The sequence below is a fragment of the Gavialis gangeticus genome, unplaced genomic scaffold, assembly GCF_001723915.1.
Source record: "Gavialis gangeticus isolate Ggan-Ray unplaced genomic scaffold, GavGan_comp1, whole genome shotgun sequence".
In the NCBI taxonomy this organism is placed as follows: Eukaryota; Metazoa; Chordata; order Crocodylia; family Gavialidae; genus Gavialis; species Gavialis gangeticus.
In genome coordinates, this window is record NW_017729006.1 from 38,610,312 (window position 1) to 38,629,616 (window position 19,305).

Consider the following 19,305-nt stretch of genomic DNA (forward strand, 5'->3'; position numbering starts at 1 on the left):
GTTCATGGAACACTGCAGATTATTTATGATTTGCAGATGTGGGCCTTTTAAAAAAATTATAACACCCCTCCCCCCGGTACCCCAAAACCCCAACTTCATACTTACTATTCATTTGTATGGTTAGCATGTTTGGGAAAAAATATTTCAGGAATTATTAATTTGTTTTTCCATAAACTGTTCATTGTTATATTGGATTGTGTTATAATTAATCAATCCATCAAGATGGGATAATGTAATATTTCACGTTTCTCACTCTGAAATGTGAGCTGTGGTAACACACAAGTGTAAACACAGATGGGAAATATGTCAATGGAAAACATGTACTGTGAGTGTGAATATGCAAGAAACCTTTTAGCTTTAAAGGGCGGTAACAGAGTATTTTCTGTTTAGTGTATTTTTTCTGCATTTCCTTTGCATCAGTCACACTATTTGGCCTGAGCACTGACAGCATGTCTCCCTTCCAAGCTATTTTTGCAGGTAACCAGCAAACCTAACAGGGATAAAAAAAAGTATAAACTGAAGTTAATAAATGTTATTGAAACTCCAGATCATTTTTATTGTAAGTGTAAAATCACTGTAAAAGTTTATCCACCAATACTTAACCTTTGGGTTCCCTACTTGGTTTAGTTCTAGGAAAAAGAATATTGTGACCCTCAAGTATTAAAAGGTCATGAGGCAGAATTTTTGTAATATTGTAGCCAGTAATAATATACCTGTACTCATATCTGGGCTTCAGAAGAGGAGACTTGCAGTACTTCGTAGGGGTTGCTGCTTACAGGAACTGAGTAAGAGGGTTTTGGTTTTTTCAGTAAGAAGGGCCAGAACTGAGGGAAGCAGCAGGGCTCCTATTGAAAGAAAAGCTGAGAAGATGGGAGGAGGCCATGTTTAAATTAAGGTCTTTTGATATGCCTAACTGTTATAGGTATACTAAAGACTGATTAAATTAGCAGGACTGTCAGTAATGTAACCATGGCAGCAAAACTGCCTCTGTATTTACCCAGGTTCTTGGGCGCGTTTTGCAGCCCACTAACAATACCTGAGCAAATTAAGTTTAAGGCTAACTCAGGGCTTCCTCCATGAGCAGCTCCATAGAAACATTTTTAGGGTGTAGTTACATGTTACGATCAGCATGTGCTAACTCTAAGGAATGTTAGACTGTGTTAAAGTTAGCACATAATCTGAGCAGTCAGACACACTAAAGTCTAATAACCTTCTCTAGTGTGCATAGCTCTGATATGCCACTAAAGGGCTGGTGAACAGGGGGATGGCTAGTAGTTATCGTGTCTGCTCATGGCTACCCCTCTTTTTGGCTCTAGCAGCAGCATAGGCCATGGGGGAAGGAGAAGATGAGGAGAGAGAGACAGGGCTCCCACTGTTTCTTTTCTTTAGCTCCTGGCTCCCCTATAGCTACCATCACTCTCTGGGGTGAGGGACTCTTCTCTTATTCCAGGGGTTGCACTCAGCCCAAAAGCAGCAGTGGCTGGGGGTGGGGGGTGTTCCCCCTCCCTGTCTGCTTCCAGCCTCCCTCCAGCCTATGTCCCCTTGTACCCAGATTCAGTCCACAACACCCCTGATAGGCCACAGATTGGGCTCCACCAACCTTGCTAGGCCAAGGATCAGGCCACATAGGCCCTACAAGCCTGGATCCAGCCTGCACCATCCCTGATAGGTTCTGCAGCTACCTATTCACTAGCCAGACCCCCCACAGTGTCTGTGTGGCAGCTTCCCATGCAGGAGAGTTGAAACAAAAAAGATGGAGGGGCAGTTTGGTGAGCAGTTGCCAGATAGCTGCACAGCCTGGTGTGGATGTCATGGGTCCTATTGAGGCATATAGGGAGCTGCTGGGCCCACCCCCAGCTGCCCAGCAGCTCCCCACCCCCTCGCGCTCTCCATTTCACCTTCCCTGGATGGAGCTGCTAGGTAACTACAGGGACCAGCCGGGGAAGTGTGGGCTTGGTCCAAAGATACAGGGAGCTGCTGGGCCCTCTCACTTTCCTCCCACATCTTCCTAGCAACTCCCCTCCCACCCGATCACCCCTCTCCCCTTCCCCAGGCACTCCCTCACCCTGCCCCTTCTCTCCTTCTCCATGCCCCTTGCCCCTTCCCTCCTTCACTCCTGCTCCCTGTACCCTCTGCCTCCCTCCCCTTATTCCCTCTTTCACTCCTTTCCTTCCCCACTCATCCCATCCATATGCACACACTGCCCAGCTGCCAATCCAGTGCCATAGAGATCTATATGGTAGCTTGTCATAAAGAAATCATAGAAATCATAAAGAAATAGGGCTGGAAGGGACCTCCAGAGGTCTTGTAGTACAACTCCCTGCCTGAAGAAGGATCGTGCCTATCCAAACCATCCCATAAAACCATAATCTAAATGCTACGTAAGACTACCCTCAACTCTGACACAACATAGATCGAACACCCTAACCTGCCACAGGTTAAGCAGGGGAACCCTGGTAGCCAGTGTCCTACTTCTATTAAAATGTTGTCAATATACACTCAAGAGGTGCCGAGTAGAGGGCCACATGTCCCACTACAAAGGAAGACACCCCCCTCCCCCAACGCAGTCCATACCAATCTGGCCATGGGGTAAAATTCTTTCCTAACCCCAGATACGGTGATTGATGTGACCCTGAGTGGAGGGGAAAGATCCTCCAGCTTTTCTCCTAGCAAGAGAATCAGCACACCCCAATTGAAATCCCCATCCTTAGCTGTAGCCAACTCCCAGTTCCTGTAGGGAGATTTAACAACACCCTGGCACATAAGGCACCCTGATGCAGTGCCTCTTGAGATGCTGGAAAACTGCAAATCAATCATTTTATCTCAGTGAAGCAGACAAAAGTTGAGGTAATTCAAACTAGGTAGCAGGGTTCGAAGATAATCCTCAGTCCAGAGTGATTTAATTTAGCACTTGTTAACAAGCTTTAATGTGCAGGTGCATGCATTTTAAGTGCCATTAATATGGTCTAATTGTCACATGTAACCTCACCCTTAGTTGTTAAGACAAGGCTGTATATAATCAAAAGAAGAAAGTGCTGCTTTTTATTTATGTCATGCTTAATGCACTGTAGCACCTCATCCTTCTGTTGTTTAAAAGGTGTGCATTTAAGTGGCAGATGACATTATACATGTACAATCCTACTGTATATGGGCTGAAACCGGCATCATCTCTTGTCACTTTTGTGCCAATATAAAAATGTTTATGGCAGCACAAAGGCCAAGCAAACAGATGTCTATGCACTTCATCTCACCACCAATGCCCAAAAGATGTGGCTGTGGGAAAAGTAGTGTTAATTCATGACACTATTTAGCATTAGATGTCTATGTGGGTACGCTGAAACATGAGCACCAGAGGCCTTAGTGTCCCAGTTCTGTGGACCCTGATAATTCCCACACAGGGTCAGGCTTCTCAAGTCCCAGGGAGCCTGCCTTACTTTCTTTACTTACAGAGGCACCCTGGGGAATCTCCAGGCATGTCTTCTCTGTAAGCAGGGAAAGTTGGGATTTCCTCCTTTCACAGACCTAGCTGGGGGTCTGTTTCAATATGCAGGGAAACCTGGTCAGGCACTCCTAGGGCTTGAGGGTCCCCATCCTGCATGGGAATTCCAGGTGTGCACAGGACAGGGCCCCTCAAGCCCCAAAAGAACATCACCCATTGTCCCATGGCATCAACAAGTGGGAAAAAGGATTATACTCATTTCACTCCTTGTCCATTTCACTTCTTGCAAGTAACTGGGAGAATGTACAAAGGTATCTTGATTCAGTGCAGGATAGATATACATGGAATTGGGATCCAATTTATCTGATTATTACATCAGTTTGTTAGTCTTTAATTCACAACATACCCTAAATGTTCTTCAAACTATCCTCCTCAACATAACAAGTCATGGTCCTGTGGCAGGGTGCACCCCCCATTGCAGTTCTGGCACCTCTCTGCCTACCCCAGATCCATAATCTGGCTCCTCTTCCATCTACCATACCTTGATGTTGTTTAGGAGGCTGTCTTTAGTAAGCAAAGTCTAGCTGAAGGTACTTTTCCCTCCTCCTCGCCCAGCTGCTGGTCTTACTGGGTAGTACAGAGTTCTGCACTTCCCCGTCTCTCTCTCTCTCTCCTTGGTTTGGGGTTCTACCCTGCTGGATTCTGGCTTGTCTGACTTTGGTCAGGGCCTCTGGCCTTCAACTCCCTCCCAGGCCTCTACCTGTTGAAGGTTGCCACCTACTTCCCTCTCCAAGACCACCATAAAAATAGGAAAGGGTAAAAACACACACACATGCGCGCGCGCGCACGCCACCCCAACCCACTGTGTGCACCCACTTGACTGTGTTGATCTTTCTGAGCCAATCTGAGCCATCCTTAGCCCCTGGGAGCACTTAGTCTGCAGGGCCCTCCAGGGTCTATATTCCAGTTCTCAGCATTCCACATACATTCCCTTGTCCTTTCCCATGGTCCTTCCTGAATCAACACAAAAGAAAAAGCCAGGCATCCAAGGCTTCTGCACCTGAGGACGAACTCTTCCTACAGGACTCAGTTAGCCCTTGTCTCTCAGGGTAGCTCCAGCCTGCTCCGCTACTAGGACCATTCCTCCTGTCCTGTGCCTTGGATTTGTATCCCAGTTAGCCCTTCCCTCTCAGTAAGCTGACCACACTTTCTGCTTACTTGGCCCAAGTACTGCCAATCCTCCACCTTTCTTTCTTGCTCCTGTTTTCTGCAACCAGCCAGCTCTAAGCTGGACTTCGCAAAAAAGGGCAGGGGACATGGTCATCTCAGCTCAGTTCTAAGCCAGTGTCTCTTCTGCAAGGGTTTCTTGCCCTTACCTACAGCACCTACTTGCCCCTCCTGCTCTACTGGATGTTCCTCCTGACTGCTGGGGTCTCTACCCCTCTGGCTGAGTTGTCAAGGTATCCCTTTCTACAAGCAGCCTGCCGCCTCCCTTGGCCTATGCAAGTCCTAGTCTTAAAGTAACCCTGCTGCTTTTTCTCACCTGGCGCTCTCTCTCCTGTAACAGGGCTAGGGTTCCCTGTTACAGGCTCTCCTACCCTTTATCTTTCATGCTATTTGATCCACCTGCTTTATTTGGTGTTGTGATCATCGCAGCTTGCTTACCCCTCCAACAGGAGACCGTATTTCTGTGCCCTTTCTCTTGTTATTGAGAATTATTAATCCTCTCTACTGAGCCAGCTGAACTCAGCCATTTACATGCCAACATAAGTCTTAGGCTGCTGGAGTTATTTTGTAACATTTTTTGGCACTTCAACTGTTTCAAGCCTTGGGCAGAGCAAATTCCCTTATTTCCCTCTACATGGAAGCCTCTACTCAATCAGAGAATTACAAATGTGCAGTGTATTCCATAGTTGGATGGGCATATACCAGAAGGTTAGCTCTTCTCTTATACAGTATATGCAAATAATTGTTTTCAGAAAAATGTTGAGAGGTGTTAGTACCACAACACATACAATCATGTAGTCAGTACTAACTACACTTTTTTGCTAGTTGAGCATAAATCTCCACGAATGTTGTTACTCTTCATATACACTAGGTTTGATTGTGAAATGCTAGAATTTGAGACAAGTCTCAAGTGGGAAATCTGAACTACTGGCACTTAGTGAGGGGAACCTATTATGAATCCCTAGATCTGAATTTGTGGGTAGGTTATCTCAATAACCAGAAGAAGCCTTTTGTCTAGATGTGGACTGGATACAGTTCAGGTTGGGGGAAACTGAGAAATGTAAGACTGGAAGGAACTTCCTGGATAAGCAATCCCGTTCCCTGTTACTGCAGCTATAAACATCATATACTCAAAACTCTATCTCTATCAGTCAGTTTTTTGTCTCTTCCCAATCCTGTTGGGAGGGTATTGCAGAACTCCACTCCTCTGGTAGTTAGAAACATTTAATTTCCATCTTATATTTATTCATGGCCAATTAATCCAAATAATACCCATTTGTTCACATAGTGCCATTGTCCTTTAATTTAAATAGCTGTTTTTCTCTCTGGTGTTTATCTCCCAGATGTATTTATAGATGGCAATCTTATACCCTTTCAGGCTTCATTTTGCTATGTTTTGATCGTCTACTGATCAAATGATAAATTGGTGAGTGGATCTCCTGAAGAGCAGTTTCATAACTCAGATGTATTATGAAATGTAGGAATTATTGAAAATATGGAATAAGTGCTGATTAGCACAGGCACAAGGAAAAAAAAGTTACTAGCTAGTACATAATTTCCAATTCTGTAGCCTGAGGGTGTACTCAACTAAACTCTTAATATAATTGTTTTGTTTAGATCAGGTTCAGGTTTTCAGTTCAGAAATCACAGATGAGTTTTATACAAATTAGGGAAAGTTCCATGTTTTTGCTTTATCTCAACATAAAGTTCTTTAAAGTTTGTTTTTACAGGATTAACAAATTGGGTAAGCAGGTAGATTTGCCATATGGTTTATTTGCTCTAATTACAAATGTGTCTTTCTATACATATATTAATGGAGATAAGCATAATACATAATATTTTATGCTTAGATAGAACCTATTATCTGAACAGATGCTGAGACAAACTATATATTCCAAATCACTTCATTCACCAACAAATCACAGCCACCTTTTGGAACAATGGGATAGTTCTAACAGTGTACAGCCACACAACATGGGGATTTTGAACAGGAAATGTTAAACGACACTTGATCCAATTAAAAACGGAGTTTAGTTAGGCATAAGGTAATTAGTCTGATTTTGTCTCAGTCCCTATAAATATAATATGTTTTCTGATGCACATAGCATCTGATGCATCCTCCATTTCACCTCTCAGTAGGAAGACTGTAAGGAGTGGTATGGGTCACGAGGACCTGGAACCCAGCTGCAGATGGCCAGCAAATAATAGTCTGTCTTGCTGGGAGGCTGGGGCCATCTCAAGGTGATGATCAGTAAGTGAGAGCAGAATCACTAAGAAAGTTATTAACTCCAGGAGCAGGGTGTCGGGGGAGAAAAGGTAGACTGCTGTGCTAGGAAAAAGTCAGAGCCAAATCAGCCCTTTCTTAAATGTCTATAAAAGATATAAGGTGTGCGCTATTTTGTTCTGTTTGTTGTGAATTCAAGGCTGTGGTGGCAAAGAATAAATTGGCTTGAGAAACTGGGAGCAGGACTGGCATTCCTGTTTAAGGGTAAGTGGCACTTACAAAGACAAACCCAAAATACACATATTAGAGGAACATACAATTTCTACAATGGCAAATAATGAAAAGGAATTCTCACTGTGAACACTTTTTCAAACATTGTTTAGACACCATTGTTCACACAAACACTTCAGCATCAATATAAAATTCCAAATTATCCGGTGGAAAAACAAAGCCTACTTGGGTTTCACAGCAGGTCATTCAGATACTTTTGATAATCACCCCCAATTCTCCCTTCCACTCTTAACATGCACACTTATTTCCAAATACTCCTAAAAAGCCTGCTTGGAGAAATTTATTTAGCCTCTTAGTTTGTATGCACTTATGATTTGTATCTGCAAAATATATATCTCAGTACTATAATTATTCAAGCCTTTTTCCAGAATAACACTGCTGCCAAATTGGTGAGTGTTAAAGCACCATCGTATGTGTTTATTACCCATATTTTCACTAGCCTCAATCTTATGCCAGTCTGGACTGCCTGTTGTTCAGGCCAGACTTTCCAGCCCTTACATTCACCTCCTTATCTCCTCTACCTGAAGCATTTAGCAGGCTCCTGAAATATGGGCAATCATATTGTCTTTTGTCACATACTGTACATCCTAGGCTCCATAGGCAGCTGGTATGGCAAGCCATACTTCTATTTTTCCCATTTGTTATACTTCTTCTTTTTTCCTTTTTTTTTTTTGGTTCCTTGCCTAGTATAGGTAGCTTGCTTCTGTTCAGATGTAATCTCTGCCTTCTTAGGGAAAATCAAGATTTTTCTCATTTAGCTTCATACTGTCACATTTTTGACAGTGGATCATGCCCCCTGTTATATTAAAAATGGAGCAGAATTTCTCCGTAATAAATTAATCTACTGTCCTCAGTTAATCTATGAAACAGTGGAGCTTGTCACACAGAATTTGTTTGGCTGAATATATGTTGTCTGCAATGTCACCTTTACTTTGGAGTGCATATACCTTGTAACAGATAAGTTAAGATGGGACTGATTCTTCTTAGATAAAGGTAATTTGTAGAAGGATATTTGGGTCACCTAGGACCTCAACCTATCCTGACTTGCATAGATCAGAGTAACGAATGCTTAGCATGAAGTTACAATTTATACTTTAGACCATCCTAAATCTTTGGAATGTTAAGCAGCGTTAAAGTCTCATTAATTTTGCTCACAAGGGAATTACTGCTCCACAGTACAACTCTCCACTAGAGGTAAACATTATATAATAGTGACAATCTGGAGTCATTGGTTGATTTACATGCTTCAGATTTCTTTTCAATCTTCTGTTTTCTTCAGCTCAAAATTAAATATTGTAAGTTCAATGAAGAAAACTTTCTTTATTCACATCAGGACATACTTTTCCTTGTATTTAGGGAAGTGATTCAAACCTAGTTAAGCCAATAGCGTCTCTGGATACAGTCATTAACATTTGTCTTCAGGATATCTAGCCCAGATTCTGTTCTACCTACTTGGCATCTAAGTGGTTTTAGGCACAAGTGATTCTGATCCATGCTGTTCAAGTCCTGAAAATTCATTAATCCATCTTCTTTTGTAACATCTTACATTTAAGTCCGAGTCCCAGAAAAGCAGTGAGGAAAAGGAGGACTTACCCACCTTTTATATGAACTGCTTTTAGTGATTCTGCCCTCTCCACCTCCCCTACCCTGGTATATAGAACAGGTTCACACATTGTTTTGTTTTTAGTTGACAGTTTCCCAGTACTAATAATGTGTGTCTACATAAGTAATTAATGGAAAGTAATAAACTCCAGAGCAGTTTCAGCCAGAGTAAACTACTCCTGGCCAAGGTGTCTATACATGCCCCCAGAACAGCAGCAATTTGAGCCAGGGCAAACTAGGCCCAGGCTGGCAGTGTGATGGAGGATTAGCCCCAGGCTCTATGTGGTAGTGATGAGCAGCAGAGGAGCTGGCTGGGGCACGAGGGTCATGTGGTTAAGCTAGGCCCCCGGCTGGCTATGCTGACAGAGCACAATTTATGCTTGCAGTCAGCATCTACACTTGAGTTTAATCACAGTAAATTACCCTGGCATAAAATAGTACTCTCCCTGACAGTACTATTTTAATAAAGTGTCAATTAGTTTACTACAGCTTAATACCATCACACGTGTAAATGGCGAGGCTTTATTCCTCAGCTAATTAATTTACTCTCCAGTAAAGCACATGTGTTGGTGCAGCCATAATGTACCTATTTTCTGTCAAATCAGATAGAAAAATGTAGCATGAAGAAAGCAAAGGACTGTGGGTTTGCTGAGCCAGAATCTGGAGGATGCAGAATATCAGAACAGATTTTCTATTACCTCAGCTTCATTCTATACTCCTTTGGATGTCAAATATAGTTGTGGGATTTCCCTTTGAAAATATAATCTAATTTTGGATGGTAAGAACCAATAACATTAAAAAAATCCCAACATTTAATTTATTGTTCTGTATGCAATAACAAAATATACATTATGAATAAATATTAAAGAGCTAAACATAAAAAATTTACAATTCCAACACTGTTCAGTATAAATAATGATGTTTTATATTGTTCATGTAACCTGGGTGGTACGCAGAAGGTACCCCCCCTCCAAATCGAAGGGATGTCAGTGGGTGTGTGTATGCTGTGGGGAGTGTGGCTGTCTAGCTATAGGCCAACTCACCTCCTTTCCCTACAGAGCAGAGCAGAGACTCAGGACAGCCAATTTATTTGATATTTAACTATATACAGGTTTAATGTTACAAAATAATATAAAACTTATAACCATAAACTTATATCTATCTATCTATCTATCTATCTATCTATATAGATATATATATAGATATATATCCACATGTACATATGCTATTTACAAACAAAAGTTTACACAGGCAATAGGTCTTTTCAACCCCGAACTCAGACACAGGCCTATCCCCTGGCCTTTTGATTAGTCTTCAACCCTTGACCCTCAACAGGGCCTTTTAGGAAGCAAACAAAGGAGCGCTTACTGATAAAACATTAGCTTCATCAACAAACCAATGACAGGAATATCTGGCAGTGATGGGATGATCATTGAACCTACACAAAAAGGTTACATCAAATAAGATACACACACATTTATATCCCTCCCCTATGGGAATCCCCTTGCTGGGTAAGTCATGACTCCCGCAGCTTTTGGAGGGTTGAGCTCATCTCCAACAGTGGGTTGGGCAAGGTGTCCTCCCTCTCTGAGGTGGTCAACCCATGCCACTCGCTGTGGGAAGGCCCAAGCTGCCTCGTGTGGCCTTCCGGCCTGTCAGTCCACTCTCCGCTCTGTGAACCACCCTGTGCATGGAGAGTAGGAACTCGCCTCGTGCAACAATAGGGATCTGTGCCGCCTCATGCAGCTGTGGTATCCCATCAGCTCTATGGCCCTGTGCTCCTTACATTAAAGACCTAACTCCTTATACCAAGGACCCACCGCTCATTACAATGAGGACCCAGCTCCTGCCACATGCAGGATTAGGGACCTGCACCACCTCATGCAGCCGCTGAGGTCCTGTCCGCTTCTGGACTGGTGCATACTAGTCAGCTCTACCAGCTCTTCTGCAGCCCTCATCTTTGTCATCCCTTGTCAAAGAAGCCCCTTCGTGCTTGGCACACAGGTTTTTATTTCCTCTGGAGGCTCCACCCCAGATCAGGAATAGACCGGTGAGGAAGCCTGAGGGGGTAGTTCTCTTTCAGGTCCTCTCTTTCACCTCACCCCTGTGTCAGGGAGGGGCTGCCTCCCCATGACTGGGGAGGAAGGAAGAACTGTCTCCACCAATGGAGCCCAAGCCCTTCAGGCTCAAGTTAACAGTCCGAGCTGCCAGTGAGTCTACCAGCCAGCCTGCCATATTCATATAATTGCATGTTAGCATTTAATCTTATTCTATTCTAATACTGTGATGTAAAATATAGATTTATTTTGGAGGGGATTTTTTTTTGAAGAAAGCAACATGGAAGTTTTTGTTCTTGAAACTGCCTTTTTTAGTTGTTTCTATAATCAAAGGCTATATTAAGCGTTGCAACTTTTGCCCATGTGGCATTTCAAAAGCTGTTTCTTTCCTTGCATTTCATTAAAGAACTATACATGCCTCTTTTTTGGAGAAAATCTAAAAATCTCCACAAAAAAACCCTCCCCTCCCTTTTTTACTTGAGTTTTAGAAAAATAAAACAACAAACATTCTTTACTCAATTAAATGAACTGTGCCTTTGGCTGCATTGTATTTGTTGACATCTCAAATGCTTTAGCTATAAATATACCTAAGCTATATACAAGTTGCAGTTATACAGGGAAAACAATCTTATCATAGCCTTTATCTTGGAAAAGACCTACAACTATATCTTCACATCTTAGTCAAAACTGCTAAAGAGTTTAATATAAAATAACAACTCTAAGGATTTAAGGAAGGAGTAATATTATAAATCCAAAATTATGTCTTTATGTAATGGAGCCACACTGGTTAACTGATGGTAAATATTAGGACTTTGGGAAACACCTTTGTATCGTTTTGATATCCATTTCAACATTTCGAAGACACAGTGTTTTGTATCATCATTTTATTTCATTTCAAAGCACTGTCCCCTTTCGTTTCATCAAAACTGTTTCGCTGTTTTGATGAGTTTTGATGTTTTGCCCATAAGCTATAACGAGGAATCATGAAAATGCCTACAATTTTGTCATTTCATGCCTGATTTGGATGAAAATTGAAGGGATTGTAGCCTCTTCTGAGAGCATGAAATCTGCCAAGATTCAAGGAGATAGGTGCAAATGTTTCTGGGAAACTGCACCTCAAACTGTTCAAAGCAAAACTCCTGACACTTGCCGGCAGTGGCAGCCTCCTCTCATCCGGCATGCAGATCCAGGGTCCCGCACGACTGGGAGGGCTGAGGGCCTCTGCTGGACTTCTCCCATAGGTGTGAGCCCCTGCATCTGTGTGCCAGATGAGAGAGACTGCCACTGTTGCCTGGGACTGGCTCTGGGAACAACCTGCTCCCAGCACTGGAGAACATTGCTTGTGCTGCCTGGGACTCCTTTCAGTCGGTGCACAGATCTGGGGGCATTCACCCCTGGAAAGAGTCCGGCACAGTGCGGCAGCCCTCTCAGGGGTGTGAGCCCCCAAATCTGTATCCCAGATGAGAGGAGGGTCAAGCTACCTCTGCCACCTGGGACTGGCATCTGCTCCCAGTACTGGACAAGGTAGCTGCTGCTGTGGCCTGAGCCTCCTCTCATCCAGGGCGTAGATCTGGGGGCTCTCACCCCTGGAGGGTTTCTGGGTTGTGCTGGACTCCTTCCAGGGCTGTGAGCTCCCAGATCTGCACCCAATGAGAGGAGGCTCAGGCTGCGGTAGCAGCAATCTTGTCTGGTGCTGGGCACGCCCTGTGCCCATTGCCAGTCTCAGGTGAGAGAAGCAGCCTGATCCTCCTCTCATCTGGGGCACAGATCCAGGGGCTTTCACCCCCAGGAGGAGTCCAGTACAGCCCCACAACCCTCCTGGGGGTGCAGGCCCCCAGATCTGTGTGCCAGATGAGAGGAGGCTATTGCTGCCGCCTGGGACCGGCACTGAAGCAAAGTAAGCCCAGCTTTGAAACTCGAAACATTTTGAAACTTATGAAACGTTTTGAGTGCTCTTGTTTCATGGAGAAGCTGTTTCAAAGCCTTTTGTTTCATTTCGATTTCACTGTTTCGACCTCAAAACATGGAGAAAGCTTCAGAAGTAAATACCTGGCAAAATTTTGCACAGCCCTAGTAAATATATTAGCTGGGCCTGATCAGCCTTGCCCTGGCATATGTGCAACGGTAGGCCTAAAGGCCCTCCTGTCCATCAGATCTAAGATTTTAATAGCTGCAACAGCTTCAAAGAAGGTCAGGACTAGAGGGGGAAAACAAAAGACAGAAGCTGAAAATACCTTTGCCTTTTCATTTCTACTTTGCCTTGCTTGGCAGACTTAAAAATTTCATTTGAACAGCAAAAACTTAATCTATCACAATTTTTTTCATGCACTGAGACATCTAGGAGTGCACCAGAATCTGTGTACCCCCACAGAACTACATTGCGCTGATACCACAACAAGCTGTAGTGCTAGGCTCTAGCAAAAATCCTCCGTCATCCAGTGGCCATCTGAGACACTGGTGGAAGAAAGGAAATTATAGAGGTTAGTTTCTATGTTCTAAGGAGAATATAGGTTAACTATGGTGATCTATAGGACAAAGCCTATTTTAAAGGAAAACCAATTGCTAGTGTTTTATACATAACATAAAATTATATACTGGTATAGGTGTGCTTTTATGTGATTGTTTTTTGAAAACACACTTCTAATCATTTCAATTTGCTCCTTACATGAAATAGATCATGGAACACTAGACACTGAATGAAGGGTATTTCTGTTTTATAATACAGAATGTATTTTCACCCTTTATTATCTCTACGTGTGGTATGGTATTGGGTAGGAAATAAATGATCTGCCAGCAATTTCAAGATGAGTGGATGCAGGGTCTGAATTGGGGGGTTTTAATCTGTATAAAAAGCCAAATAGGTAAGTATACAGAGTGCTGAATATAAAGAGAAGTCACTATAGTATGTATTGGTGATGTATTCTTCCTAGTCAGCCAGACGCACAGTCCCAAGTTATGCATTCTTTGGTGTTTTGTGAGTCTCTCAAATCATTTGTGCTCCTCCACATTAGAAATATGTTGCAACATTCTGGGACCTAGGGGGGGAATACTCTGTATGTTGGATTATATTGTTCTCCAACTTGTAACCTATTTAATAATATAATTTCTTCAGCAAAAGCGTTGTTTTTCCCTAAGTATTTTGTAAAGTGACTGGCAGGATGACTCCTCATTATTGGTCACTGGGGACTGTCATATTATGAGTAACTAGTAATAGTTTAGAATATAATAAGGTTTTCCGTGCTATGAGTCTCTCTTCTTTACCTGAGAAGATAATACTTTACTTTGCCCTTCAGTTTATGCCTACATTTTAGACTGCTATTTAAAAAATGTGTACATTTTGATAGGTTGTTGGTAAATTGAGCAGCCTACTTGTTAATAAGCAAACAAACCCTCTGTTGAGATATAGGTAAACTTTGTTAAACTTTTCAATGCATAACATCCTAGTGCTGTCTCTGTGCCAGTATATTTAAGATTATACCAGCAATGTTATACAAACCTCTACTTTCAGAAGTTAAATAACCTGGCTGCAAAAATTGCCCTTCGGCTAAAAGTTGGCAAACAACCTCTCTGGTGAAAACCAAGGGTATTTTCCTTAAACATAGAAGAAATACAGATTGGGATTGTTTTAATTTATAAAAGAGAGAACTCAATGGTGTTATCATGGATTAAAAATGAAATGTGACATGCCAATATTGTAAAATTTGTCTAACAGTTCTTGAGCTGTGACAAAAGATAAAAGAAATTTTGAAATTCAACTGCACTAAAATCTCTGTGAATACTTCTCAAGAGGAAATTACCCAGTGCCTCTGTCAATGCCTATAATCAGCTACTTTAACTCCCAAAAGCAATTTATTGCTCTGAGGCTGAAGAGAAATTCATCCTCAGGACAAATGCTGAGGTTATTGGGTTAGGGAGGAGAATAGACCAGCGGTTGCAGTCTAGAATGACTCACCTTGGGTCAGAGAAGGGCAGGCAGGCAACAAGGCATTAAGAACCCAGCTGCTGCCACTGGTTCTCCCTGTGGTGGCACAGGGAGAGTGACTGACACCAAAACCCCTACAGCCAAGGCTCTATCTCTATAGGTTGGATCAAATGGCTCTGCAGCCTGGATCCAACCCACAGGCTGTGGTTTGCGGACCCTTGCCCTAAAAGATTTTTGCTGGTGCCTGTCTGCACCTGGATTTCTGCTCATGGAAACCTTTACTGAATATCTGATTATGCACATAAACCTCCTTTGGTAATATATTAGACCAGTTAGCCACATTCAAATAATCCATTCCTAGATGGAATATTGTATTTTCAAGCACTGAGGTTTTTTTTAAATTGATCTTATTTTGTGAGACTGAAAAGGGCTGGGATGATGTATCAGGCATGTATGCAGCAAGAACTGAGGACATGCAATGTTTCAGAAGAGAAAGCAAAAACTTATGGATACTAAGTATTTAAGAAAAGAAGAAGAATGCAGTACAAGGCTGCATAGTGCGTCTTTGATTCAATGGGATTTGGATGATTGTTGCTGTTTTGAGCTGAGAGAATCTCCTTGAGCTTGAGAGAAAGAGGCTTTTGTTTTTTAGAGGAGAGGGCAATGAGTTCTCTTCCATATATATGGATTTGGATATATATAAAGTGAAGTACCTGGGGTGTCTTTTGGTTTCTGTGTATTCTAGATTTATCTTTATCAGAACAATTTAAGTATCCCCCCATGTACACAATTTTGTACAATGCAGATTGTACTCTCATGACTTGTATGTGTGCATGTGTGTGTGTATGTAGATTCATAGATTAAGGGTCGGAAGGGACCTAGTAGATCTTCTAGCCAGGGCGGGAGAACAACAAAAACCCCCAAAAAGAGAAACGGGACTCAAATGAGTCCAGCCAGGTAGGCATCCAGCCTCTTCTTAAAGACCCCCAGGGTAGGGGCCAGCACCACTTCCATTGGAAGTTGGTTCCAGCTCCTAGCCGCCCTAACCGTGAAGTAGTTTTTGCGGATGTCCAATCTATACCTCCTCTCCATCAACTTGTGCCCATTACTTCTTGTTATGCCAGCGGGCGCTAGGGGAAACAGCGTCTCCCCCAAACCCTTCTGGTCCCCCCTAGTGAGTCTATAGACAGTCACCAGGTCCCCCCTCAGCCTTCTCTTGTGGAGGCTGAATAGGTTCAGGTCCCGCAGTCTCTCACTGTAGGGTCTGCCCTGTTGTCCCCGGATCATGCGGGTGGCCCTCCTCTGGACCCTCTCCATGTTGTCCACATCCCTCTTGAAATGGGGCGCACAGAACTGGACACAATACTCCAGCTGTGGCCTGACCAGCGTCGCGTAGAGGGGGAGGATCACCTCCTTGGCTCTACTCGAGATGCACCTGTGGATGCACGACAAGGTCCGGTTAGCCCTGCCAACCATGACCTCGCATTGTCGGCCCATGTTCATCTTGGAGTCAATAATGACTCCAAGATCTCTTTCTGCCTCCGTGCTCTCAAGTAGGGAGTTCCCCATTGTGTAAGTGTGCTGCTGGTTCCTACTGCCCAAGTGCAGCACCCTGCACTTGTCCGTATTGAAACGCATCCTGTTCCTGTTAGCCCACCCCTGTAACCTATCCAGATCCCTCTGCAATCTCTCCCTCCCTGCTAGCGTGCTCACCTCCCCCCAAATTTTGGTGTCATCAGCGAATTTAAACAGGTTACTTTCCACCCCATCATCCAGATCGCTGATGAAGAAATTGAACAGCGCAGGCCCCAGGACCGAGCCCTGGGGGACTCCGCTACCCACCTCCCCCCAGGTCGAATATGACCCATCCACCACCACCCTCTGAGTGCGACCCCTCAGCCAATCTGCAATCCATCTGACTGTGTAGGCATCTATGCCACAGTCGCCTAGTTTTTTAACTAGGATGGGGTGAGAGACGGTGTCAAAGGCCTTGCTGAAGTCCAGAAAGACTACATCCACCGCGACACCTGCATCCATGGCCTTTGTGACCTGATCGTAGAAGGCAATCAGGTTGGTCTGACATGATCTCCCCCTAATAAATCCATGTGATCATGCACAGGCATGACCTTGTTCTGCTCCTTTTTCATATAACATAAAACCTATAGTTGCTGAAGGGATCTTTGTGTATTTGTGTGGCTGTGTTGAGAGTAAGGCGTAAGAACAATTCCTTTTCTAGAAAGCTAAATTATATTCCTCCTGAAAGAAAAAGGTCTCCACTCAACTAGTAGAATCAGCAACACTCATTACTCCATCTTGGTGAATGTAAACTTCAAAGCTCTTCCCAGCCAGCATCCTAACAAAAGCTCTCTCTCTCTTTCTGAGATTTTTCTCAAGGTCATGGCACAAGATTTTCTTGGATTGTATCTTTCTCTTCCTTATTGTCTTTTCTGTGTGCTTCACCGATGTTTCCTCTCTGCTCTCATACACAGCTGCAATCAAATCAGTCTCCACCTCTGCCTTTTTTTATCAAACCTTAGAAACTGGCAGGGCCTAGCATGCAGAGTATTTTTTGCATAGTAGTTTTCAGTGCCTTTGTTATGACTGTACAAGAGGCTTCATTATGAAGCCGGAGTTTAAAGTAGTAGTCATGTCTAACACGTTCAGTGAGGGGTTGACTATTGCTAATTTTTATTTATTTATTATTTAGAGGACAATCAACAAACAGGGCCTTTTTACTCTTCTGAAGAAACTGGGTTGTCCCACCAAATGCTTGAAATTCATTTGCATATTAAATTGAGGTATGAATGCAAATGTGGTGTATAAAAACAAAGAATCAAATGTCTTTGACATCAACAATGGAGTGAAACAGGAACATCTTAACCCCCATGCTTTTTTCTACTTTTCATTCCTGCTTCTTCATGCATTCAAGGATAGCAATGATGGCATTTATCTTTGAACCAGACTAGACGAAGGCTTGTTCAACATTGCAAGATTTAGAGCAAAAACCAGGGTGAAAACACCGGTTCTGAGAGATTTCCTGTTGGTGGATAATATGACTTTGGTTGTCCACAGTGAATGTTTCCTTCAGTATCTCTCGAGCAGATTTTCTGAGTTATGCAAGAGCTTAGGGTTGGCAATTTGTCTCAAAAAGACTGTAATCATGTACCAAGGGGTGGAAGAACCAATACCTCACATCGATCTGGAGGATAAATCCCTTTGTGTCTTTAGCAATTTTTGTTACCTGAGTTCCATGATCAGCAGGAATCCTGACCTTCAGATTGAACTGACAGAATCAGAAAAGCAGATAAGAATTATGGACTATTATAGAAATGTGCATGAAATAACAGCAAACTATCAACTAAGGTGTAGGTGTGAATCTATGAGACTTATATGCTATCATCCCTGTTTTATGGTTCAGAAATGTGAACTGCATATGCTAGGCCCATCAAAAGACTGAACAGCTTTCACATAAAATGTCTGTGTAAGATTCTGAAAATAAAATGAGAAGTAAAAATACCAAACACAGAGGTACAGGAGTGTATAGGACTGCCACACTTAAAAATCACTCAAGAAGAAGAGGTTGCAATGGATTGGCCATGTCAAGAGAATGGGAGGTAACCATATCATCAAGAATATTTTGTATAGTCGCTCTACATGGCAGTAGCACAATGTGTGCAAAAATGATATGAAGTTATCCAACATCAATTTAGAAATCTGGAAAGAGCATGCACAATGCTGTCCAATCTGGAGGGAACATCTGGCACTGGGTGCAGCTCAACATGAAGTGGCTTTGATTCAGAGGATGGAAGCAAAGTGAGAAACAAGAAAGCAGCAAGCTGTAAACTTGGACTCCAACTTAGACAAGACATGGATCTGTGAAACTTGTAACAAGTTATGTTACTCTTGAATTGGACTTGTCAACCACAAATAATTAATCAAGCACCTGACTAGACTTCTCACATGCAAACCATGATTTAGAGGATTGATAGTTGCCTACTATTTGAGAACTAAAATTCTCTATTCATGATTTCAGAAAGTTTTGAAATTCAATACCTACATGTAAGCACATCCAAAGATATAACTGGATACTTGACTGCCCTGTGTGGCAGCTCTATCTGTCAGAGGCTGCATAGCCAGTGACATGGCAGTGGCCTGTCCAGCAGTAGAGCTGACACTTTTTTTTTTTACATCCACCTCTGTTATGCTAGTAAGCACATTATTATGTTCAAATGAAACTAATAAAGTGAATGTTTCAGGCATGAATTCAGTGCTATGAACTTTGTGACAAGTTTGGTAGATACTTTATTATTAAGTTAACAGTTAAGCTGTCTCCCAGTGGTGGAAGAAATCATTTTTCCATTTTCTTCTTGCAGGTCATAGGATCATGTGAAAGCATACTTGGAAGGGACCTCTTGAGGTCACTTTGTCCAGCCGCTTATTGAAGGCAGCAGCATCACTAATATTGTCCCAGTCAAGTGCCTGTCAAATGTGCTCTTGACAATTTTCTGGAATAGAGATTCTATACTTTTTTTCTTGCTTTTTT

General features: G+C 42.8%; 1 protein-coding gene across 1 annotated transcript in view; it reads left to right on the forward strand.

The window, feature by feature from the left end:
- CNTNAP2 (contactin associated protein-like 2) overlaps window positions 1-19,305 on the forward strand; it is a 1,521,099-nt gene that overhangs the window by 452,479 nt on the left and 1,049,315 nt on the right. The gene's annotated exons all lie outside the window — the stretch shown is intronic.